The 9928-nt window shown below is 40.2% G+C and overlaps 1 non-coding gene across 1 annotated transcript; it reads right to left on the reverse strand.

Annotated features, from left to right (window-relative positions):
• Positions 1–6196: 6196 nt before the first annotated feature.
• On the reverse strand, positions 6197–6304 carry LOC130964291 (small nucleolar RNA R71). The gene has a single exon (XR_009080392.1). It is a non-coding gene; the product is annotated as a small nucleolar RNA R71 (small nucleolar RNA).
• Positions 6305–9928: the final 3624 nt, after the last annotated feature.

A 9928-nucleotide genomic window follows, 5' to 3' on the forward strand; every position in this document is an offset into this window, starting at 1 on the left:
AACAAAGTTCTATGTTCCGCACTCATTGAATTGCAACTAATTTTGGAGTGAGCTCCTTGTACAAGGTTGAATAAATGCATGGCATTTTCCTTTGAATAACCCCATTCATCAATTGGGGTCTTACCACCTTGAAACAAGTCACCTTGATTTGGCAACTCCTAAATGGTGGCTAACTCATCACCATCTAGCCTATAATCCTTTCTTCCTATCTTGAAGAATAATGTGAAATTTGATTCATCTTCCTCAACAATCTCAATCATGAGTGTACTATAGGCTATGGCAACTAAATCCGGATAATATTTACTCTTAATTTGAACAAAATCCATGAGGCCTTGATGAACTAGAATAGCCTTAAGAGTATCAAACTTATGAATGACAAGAAGGGTCGGATCCAAATACCTCGGAGGAATTTCCTTTCTTCCGGCGAGCCTTGCCTCATAGAATTGAAGATCTTCATTAGAAGCAAAGTACCTTGCCAAGGGATGATCATTTGGAGGTGGAACCACACTTGAAGAGCCTTTTGACTTCTTGATGGTTCTCTTGATTCTAGGCATTGTGCATGATTTTGTTTTATGGGTTTTGTAGAGGAGAATGTGGGGACTTCAAATATGTAATTTGTTTGTAGTGGGTATCAAAGTTTTGTGAGTTGTATGAAGCTATATGTGAGCTTGTTTTTGGAGGTTATGGAGGTTTGAATGTGGGGATATGAGTTGTGAGGTTGAAGATGATGAAAAAGTGGGGTTTTGTTGCTCAAAAATGCCAAATTCACGTGTTTTTGTGCAATTTGGTCGTGTTTGCATCGATGCAATAGGCTTTGCATCGATGCACATAGCACGTCGTGTGCTTTGCATCGATGCAAAGCTTGGTTGCATCGATGCAACATGCATCATTTTGCCCAAAATCACCAAATTTTCATCCTTTGGTGGTTCTTTCTTCAATCCTTTGAGTTCCATTATGTATATACTCACTTAAACCATTATAAACTTCAATTTGTTGATCCTCCATTGTTTATAATCTTCAAATTCTTCAGTCTACCTCAAGATTAATCACTCATTCATCAACTCATAAACCTACAAAACAATGGCTAATTGGATATCTCCAATGCTTAAGTTAGTAAGAGATACAAAAATAGCAATATAAATACAATGAATTCAAACAAATCATATTAGATTAGAATCCAAGATACCAAGTTCATTTCGGATGTTAAAAAAACTTTCTTTACATAAAGGTTTAGTGAAGATGTCCGCTAGTTGTTTACTAGTTTCGACAAATTCAATAACCACATCACCCTTTTCAACATGGTCTCTTATGAAGTGATGTCTAATCTCAATATGCTTGGTTCTTGAATGTTGAACCGGATTCTTGGTTAAATTTATTGCACTAGTATTATCACATTTGATAGGAATGTGATCAAGCATGAGTCCATAGTCCATAAGTTGTTGTTTCATCCATAAAATTTGGGCGCAACAACTACCGGCGGCTACATACTCGGCTTCGGCGGTAGACAAGGCTACACTTACTTGTTTCTTACTATGCCATGAAACAAGAGAGTTTCCTAGCAAGTGACAAGTGCCGCTAGTGCTTTTCCTATCCAATTTGCAACCGGCAAAATCGGAATCGGAATAACCAATCAAATCACAAGTGGATCCTTTCGGATACCACAATCCAACATTTAATGTTCCTATGAGATACTTCATAATCCTTTTTACCGCACTTAAGTGAGATTCCTTAGGATTAGCTTGGTATCTCGCACACATGCATACACTAAACATGATATCTGGCCTACTTGCTGTTAGATAAAGTAATGATCCTATCATGCCTCTATACTTCTTTACATCTATGCTTTTACCTTGTTCATCTTTGTCAAGGTAGCAAGTAGTGCTCATTGGTGTGTCCATTGCCTTAGCATTATCCATTCCAAATCTTTTGAGCAGTTCCTTGCAATATTTGGTTTGGCTAACGAAAGTTTCTTCTTTTCCTTGTTTGATTTGCAAACCAAGGAAGAAGTTGAGTTCGCCCATCATGGACATTTCAAATTCACTTTGCATGAGGTTTGAGAAAAACTTGCAAAGTGATTCGTTAGTTGAACCAAATATTATGTCATCGACATAAACTTGTACCAAAAGGATATTTTTGTTTTCTATCAAGATAAATAAAGTTGTATCAACCTTACCTCTTCTAAAACCCTTTTCTATTAAAAACTTGCTCAAACGTTCATACCAAGCTCTTGGAGCTTGTTTAAGACCATAAAGAGCTTTCTTGAGTTTAAAAACATGATTAGGATTTTCATAATCCTCAAAACCGGGAGGTTGTTCAATGATGAGCGGATAATTTGTATGCTTTTTGGCATTGTTTTTAGTATATTTTTAGTATGATCTAGTTAGTTTTTAGTATATTTTTATTAGTTTTTAGTTAAAATTCACTTTTCTGGACTTTACTATGAGTTTGTGTGTTTTTCTGTGATTTCAGGTATTTTCTGGCTGAAATTGAGGGACCTGAGCAAAAATCTGATCCAGAGACTCAAAAGGACTGCAGATGCTGTTGGATTCTGACCTCCCTGCACTTGAAGTGGATTTTCTGGAGCTACAGAAGCCCAATTGGCGCGCTCTCAACGGCGTTGGAAAGTAGACATCCTGGGCTTTCCAGCAATATATAATAGTCCATACTTTGCCCAAGATTTGATGGCCCAAACCGGCGTTCAAAGTCACCTCAAGAAATTCCAGCGTTAAACGCCGGAACTGGCACCTAATAGGGAGTTAAACGCCCAAACTGGCACTAAAGCTGGCGTTTAACTCCAAGGAGAGTCTCTACACGAAAAAGCTTCATTGCTCAGCCCAAGCACACACCAAGTGGGCCCGGAAGTGGATTTTTATGTCATTTACTCATCTATGTACTAGTTTTCTATAAGTAGGACCTTTTACTATTGTATTAGGGAGACTTTTGGTAGCTATCTTTGTTTATGCTATCTTAGACCTTTGGAGGCTGGCCATTCGGCCATGCCTAGACCTTGTTCTTATGTATTTTCAACGGTGGAGTTTCTACACACCATAGATTAAGGTGTGGAGCTCTGCTGTACCTCGAGTATTAATGCAATTACTATTGTTCTTCCATTCAATTCCACTTGTTCTTTGTCCAAGATATCACTTGTTCTTCAACTTGATGAAGGTGATGATTGACGCCCATCACCATTCTCACTCATGAACAAGGTGACTGACAACCATTCTTGTTCTACAAGCATCTGAGGCTTAGTGAATATCTCTTGGATTCTTTAATCGGAATCTTCGTGGTATAGGCAGGACCTGATGGCGGCATTCAAGAGAATCCGGAAGGTCTAAACCTTGTCTGTGGTATTCTGAGCAGGATTCAATGACTGAATGACTGTGACGTGCTTCAAACTCCTAGCAGGCTAGGGCGTTAGTGACAGACGCAAAAGTATCAATGGATATTATTCCGGCCTGACCGAGAACTGACAGTTGAATTCCGCTATGCCGTGACAGGACATATGCAATCGCTTTCACTGAGAGGATGGGAGGTAGCTGCTGACAACAGTGAAACCCTACACGAGCTTGCCATGGAAAGGAGTAAGAAGGATTGGATGAAGGCAGTAGGAAAGCAGAGAGACGGAAGGGAAGGCATCTTCATACACTTGTCTGAAGCTCTTACACCAATGATATACATAAGTATCTCTATCTTTATCTTTATGTTATTTTCGTTCATCATCATATACATTTGAGTTTGCCTGACTAAGATTTACAAGATGACCATAGCTTGCTTCAATGCTAACAATCTCCGTGGGATCGACCCTTACTCACGTAAGGTATTACTTGGACGACCCAGTGCACTTGCTGGTTAGTTGTGCGAAGTTGTGTAATGCCATGGTATTGAGCTACCAAGTTTTTGGAGCCATTACCGGGGATTATGAGAGTTGTGAAAAAGTATTGTTCACAATTTCGCGCACCAAGTTTTTGGCGCCGTTGCCGGGGATTGTTCAAGTTTTGAGCAAGCTTTTGGTAACAATGCCTGGGATTGTTCTAGTTTGGACAACTGACGGTTCATCTTGTTGCTTAGATTAGGTATTTATTTTTTTTTCGAAATTCTTGAAGATGAATTCTAGAGTTTCATGATGATTTGTTGAAATCTGGCTGGCTGAGAAGCCATGTCTAATCTGATTGGACCGAGGTTTCAACTTATCACCACAAGAGCTTGTTGATTTTCATCAATTTTGCTTTTGGAGCAGTGATCCGCTAAGGCTTGGCTGACCTTTGGTCATGTCTAGTGTTTTGGACCGAAGCTTTCTTTGAAAGCTTGGCTGGCTGTGAAGCCATGTCTAATTCCTGGACCGGAGTCTTAGACTAGCATTGCACTGATTCCTGGAATTCTCATTAAGAATTTTGATACCTTTTTCCACTTAATTTTCGAAAAACACAAAAAAATTACAAAATCATAAAAACCAAAAAAATTTTTGCTGTTTCTTGCTTAAGTCTAGTGTCTCATCTTAAGTTTGGTGTCAATTACATGCATTCATTCATGTGTCTTAAGGATCTTCAAGTAATTCTTGATGATTTCTTGCTCTGATCTTTGAATTCTTTTGGCTTGAGTATTTATGTGTCTCATATAGTGTCAGTAGTACACAAACTGCTAAGTTTGGTGTCTTGCATGCATTGTTATTTGATTCTTGTTGCATTTTGATGATTAAAAACCCAAAAATATTTTTAATTTGTGTCTTTTCAAGTCAATAATACAAAGAATTGAAGATTCAGAACATACTGCAGAGGAATTATACAGAAAAAGCTGAGCATTCAAAAATGCCCAGTGAAGAAGGCAGACTGGCGTTTAAACGCCAGCCAGGGTACCTGGTTGGGCGTTTAACGCCCAAAGAGGTAGCATTTTGGGCGTTAAACGCCAGAATGTATACCATTCTGGGCGTTTAACGCCAGGATGGTGCTAGGGGGAGAATTTTGTTTTCAAATCAATCTTTTTTCAAGTTTTCAAAGTTTTTCAAAACCAAATCTTTTTCAAATCATATCTTTTCAATCAAATGTTTTCAAAATCAATTTCTTTCCTTTTTCAAAGATACTTACTAACAATTAATGATTTGATTGAATATTTTTTGCCTTTTCTATTAAGGAAGGTTTTATGTTTGAATCATATCTTTTCTTGTTAGGCAAGTCATCAATTTTTTTTTAAAATCACATCTTTTCAAATTGTTTTCAAATCATATCCTTTAAAATTGTTTTCAAATCATATCTTCTCAATCACATCTTTTTAAAACCATAACTTTTCAATCAACTCTTTTTAATCACATTTTTTTTAATAGTTTTCAATCAAATCTTTTTAATTTCTAATTTCAAAATCTTTTTCAAAAATCACTTGATTTCTTTTTCACTTTTAATTTTCGAAAATTATCAATCAAATTTTCAAAATGTTTTCAAAATCTTTTAATTGAATTTTCGAAAATTCTCTTCCCTCCTTCCCACATCCTTCTATTTATGGAGTACTACTCCTTCTAAATGCACAATTCGAACCTTATCTAATTAAAGTTCGAATTCTTCTTCTCCTTCTTCTTTCTATTTCTCTTTTCCTCTGACACTTCAAGGAATCTCTATACTGTGACATAGAGGATTCCACATTTTCTTTTTCTCTCCTCTTTCATATGAGCAGGAGCAGAGACAAAGGCATTCTTGTTGAAGCTGATCCTGAACCTGAAAGGACCTTGAAGAGAAAGCTAAGAGAAGCTAAAGCACAACTCTCTTTAGAGGACCTGACCGAATTCTTCAAGGAAGAAGAACACATGGCAGCCGAAAACAACAACAATGCCAACAATGCAAGGAAGGTGCTGGGTGACTTCACTGCACCTACTCCTGATTTTTATGGGAGAAGCATCTCTATCCCTGCCATTGGAGCAAACAACTTTGAGCTTAAGCCTCAATTAGTTTCTCTAATGCAACAGAATTGCAAGTTCCATGGACTTCCAATGGAAGATCCTCATCAGTTCTTAGCTGAATTCTTGCAAATCTGTGACACAGTCAAGACTAATGGGGTTAACCCTGAGGTCTACAGACTGATGCTATTCCCTTTTGCTGTAAGAGACAGAGCTAGAATATGGTTGGATTCTCAACCTAAAGAAAGCCTGGACTCTTGGGAAAAGCTAGTCAATGCCTTCTTGGCAAAGTTCTTTCCACCACAAAGATGGAGTAAGCTTAGAGTGGAAGTCCAAACCTTCAGACAGAAGGATGGAGAATCCCTCTATGAAGCTTGGGAAAGATACAAACAATTAATCAGAAGATGTCCTTCAGACATGCTTTCTGAATGGAGCATCATAGGTATTTTCTATGATGGTCTCTCTGAACTATCCAAGATGTCTTTGGATAGCTCTGCTGGAGGATCTCTTCATCTGAAGAAGACGCCTGCAGAAGCTCAAGAATTGATTGAAATGGTTGCAAATAACCAATTCATGTACACTTCTGAAAGGAATCCTGTGAACAATGGGACTAGTCAGAAGAAAGGAGTTCTTGAGATTGACACTCTGAATGCCATATTGGCTCAGAACAAGATATTGACTCAACAAGTCAATTTGATTTCTCAAAGTCTGTCTGGAATGCAAAATGCACCAAACAGTACTAAGGATGCTTCATCTGAGGAAGAAGCTTATGATCCTGAGAACCCTTCAATGGAAGAGGTGAATTACCTAGGAGAACCCTATGGAAACACCTATAATTCTTCATGGAGAAATCACCCAAATTTCTCATGGAAGAATCAAGAGAGACCTCAACAAGGTTTCAATAACAATAATGGTGGAAGAAACAGGTTTAGCAATAGCAAGCCTTTTCCATCATCTTCTCAGCAACAGACAGAGAGTTCTAAGCAGAATACTTCTGACTTAGCAACAATGGTCTCTGATCTAATAAAGACCACTCAAAGTTTCATGAATGAAACAAGGTCCTCCATCAGAAATTTGGAAGGACAAGTGGGACAGCTGAGCAAGAAAATTACTGAACTCCCTCCTAGTACTCTTCCAAGTAATACAGAAGAAAATCCAAAAGGAGAGTGCAAAGCCATAAACATGGCCGAATATGGAGAGGAAAGAGAGGAGGAGGACGCCACTGAGGAAGACCTCAGTGGGCGTGTACCAATCTCCTCTGAGTTCCTCAATGAGGAACCATGGGAATCTGAGGCTCAAATTAAGACCATAGAGATTCCATTGGACTTACTTCTGCCTTTCATGAGCTCTGATGAGTATTCTTCCTCTGAAGAGGATGAGTATGTCACTGAAGAGCAAGTTGCTAAATACCTTGGAGCAATCATGAAACTAAATGACAAGTTATTTGGAAATGAGACTTGGGAGGATGAACCTCCCTTGCTCACCAAAGAACTGGATGACTTGTCTAGGCAGAAACTGCCTCAAAAGAGGCAAGATCCTGGGAAGTCTTCTATACCTTGTACCATAGGCACCATGACCTTCAAGAAGGCCTTGTGTGACTTAGGGTCAAGTGTAAACCTCATGCCTCTCTCTGTAATGGAGAAATTAGGGATCTTTGAGGTGCAAGCTGCAAGAATCTCATTAGAGATGGCAGACAATTCAAGAAAACAAGCTCATGGACTTGTAGAGAATGTTTTGGCGAAGATTGAAGACCATTACATCCCTACTGATTTCATAGTCCTAGAGACTGGGAAGTGCATGGATGAATCCATCATCCTTGGCAGACCCTTCCTAGCCACAGCAAAGGCTGTGATTGATGTTGATAGAGGAGAGTTGATCATTCAAGTGAATGAAGAATCCTTGGTGTTTAAGGCCCAAGGACATCCCTCTATCATCATGGAGAGGAAGCATGAAGAGCTTCTCTCAAAATAGAGCCAAGCAGAGCCCCCACAGTCAAACTCTAAGTTTGGTGTTGGGAGGCCACAACCAAACTCTAAGTTTGGTGTTGAACCCCCACATTCAAACTCTAAGTTTGGTGTTGGGAGGTTCCAACACGGTTCTGAGTATTTCTGAGGCTCCATGAGAGTCCTCTGTCAAGCTAATGACATTAAAGAAGCGCTTGTTGGGAGGCAACCCAATGTTTTATAGCTAACTATTTTCTTTTGTTATTTTATCTTTTTTGTAGGTTGATGATCATAAGAAGTCACAAAAACAATGAAAAAAGCAAAAACAGAATGAAAAACAGGAAGAAAAACAGCACACCCTAGAGGAGAAGAAGCTGGCGTTCAAACGCCAGTAATGCTAGCTGTTGGGCGTTTAACGCCCAGTCTGGCACCATTCTGGGCGTTTAACGCCAGAAAGGGGCACCAGACTGGCGTTAAACGCCAGTAAAGGGCAACAACCTGGCGTTAAACGCCAGGAATCGGCACCAGCCCGGCATTTAACGCCAGAAATAGCTCAAAACGTGATTTTGAGCAACATTTGGTGCAGGGATGACTTTTCCTTGACACCACAGGATCTGTGGACCCCACAAGACCCCACCATCAATCTCTCTCTTCTTCCCCCATTCACCAATCACCTCAATACCTCTTCCCCAAAAACCCTTCACCTATCAAATCCCATCTTTCTCTTCACCACTCACATCCATCCTTCATAAATCCCCACCAACCTCACCCTTCAAATTCAAACCACTTTCCCTCCCAAACCCACCCATCATGGCCGAACCATTACCCCCCCTCTCTATATATACCCTTCTTCAACCCTTCATTTTCACACAACCTAAACACCCCTTCTGTCCCTTCTTGGCCGAACACACCACCTTCCCCCCTTCCTCATTTCTTCTTCTTCTACTCTCTTCTTTCTTCTTTTGCTCGAGGACGAGCAAACATTTTAAGTTTGGTGTGGTAAAAGCGTTGCTTTTTCGTTTTTCCATAACCATTTATGGCATCCAAGGCCGGAGAAACCTCTAGAAAGAGGAAAGGGAAGGCAAAGGCTTCCACCTCCGAGTCATGGGAGATGGATAGATTCCTCTCAAGGGTGCATCAAGTCCACTTCTATGAAGTTGTGGCCTTGAAGAAGGTGATCCCCGAAGTCCCCTTTTCACTCAAAAAGGGTGAATATCCGGAGATCCGCCATGAGATCCGAAGAAGAGGTTGGGAAGTGCTTACCAACCCCATTCAACAAGTCGGAATCTTGATGGTTCAAGAGTTCTATGCCAATGCATGGATCACCAAGAACCATGACCAAAGTGTGAACCCGAATCCAAAGAATTATCTCACTATGGTTCGGGGGAAATACTTGGATTTTAGTCCGGAGAGTGTGAGGGTGGCGTTCAACTTGCCTATGATGCAAGGAGATGAGCACCCTTACACTAGAAGGGTCAACTTTGATCAAAGGTTGGACCAAGTCCTCACAACCATATGTGAAGAGGGAGCACAATGGAAGCAAGATTCAAGAGGAAAGCCGGTTCAATTAAGAAGGCATGACCTCAAGCCCGTGGCTAGAGGATGGTTAGAGTTCATACAACGCTCAATCATTCCCACTAGCAACCGGTCCGAAGTTACCATAGAACGGGCCATCATGATCCATAGCATCATGATTGGAGAAGAAATAGAAGTTCATGAGGTTATAGCCCAAGAACTCTACAAGGTGGCGGACAAGACCTCCACTTTGGCAAGGTTAGCCTTTCCTCATCTCATCTGTCACCTCTGTTATTCAGTTGGAGTTGACATAGAGGGAGATACCCCCATTGATGAGGACAAGCCCATCACCAAGAAAAGGATGGAGTACACAAGAGACCCCTCTCACCATGAGATCCCTGAGATTCCTCAAGGGATGCACTTTCCTCCACAAAATTATTGGGAGCAATTAAACACCTCCCTAGGAGAGTTGAGTTCCAACATGGGACAACTAAGGGTGGAGCATCAAGAACACTCCATCATCCTTCATGAAATTAGAGAAGACCAAAGAATCATGAGGGAGGAGCAACAAAGACAAGGAAGAGACATT

This window comes from Arachis stenosperma, chromosome 2 (assembly GCF_014773155.1).
Source record: "Arachis stenosperma cultivar V10309 chromosome 2, arast.V10309.gnm1.PFL2, whole genome shotgun sequence".
Taxonomy (NCBI): domain Eukaryota; kingdom Viridiplantae; phylum Streptophyta; class Magnoliopsida; order Fabales; family Fabaceae; genus Arachis; species Arachis stenosperma.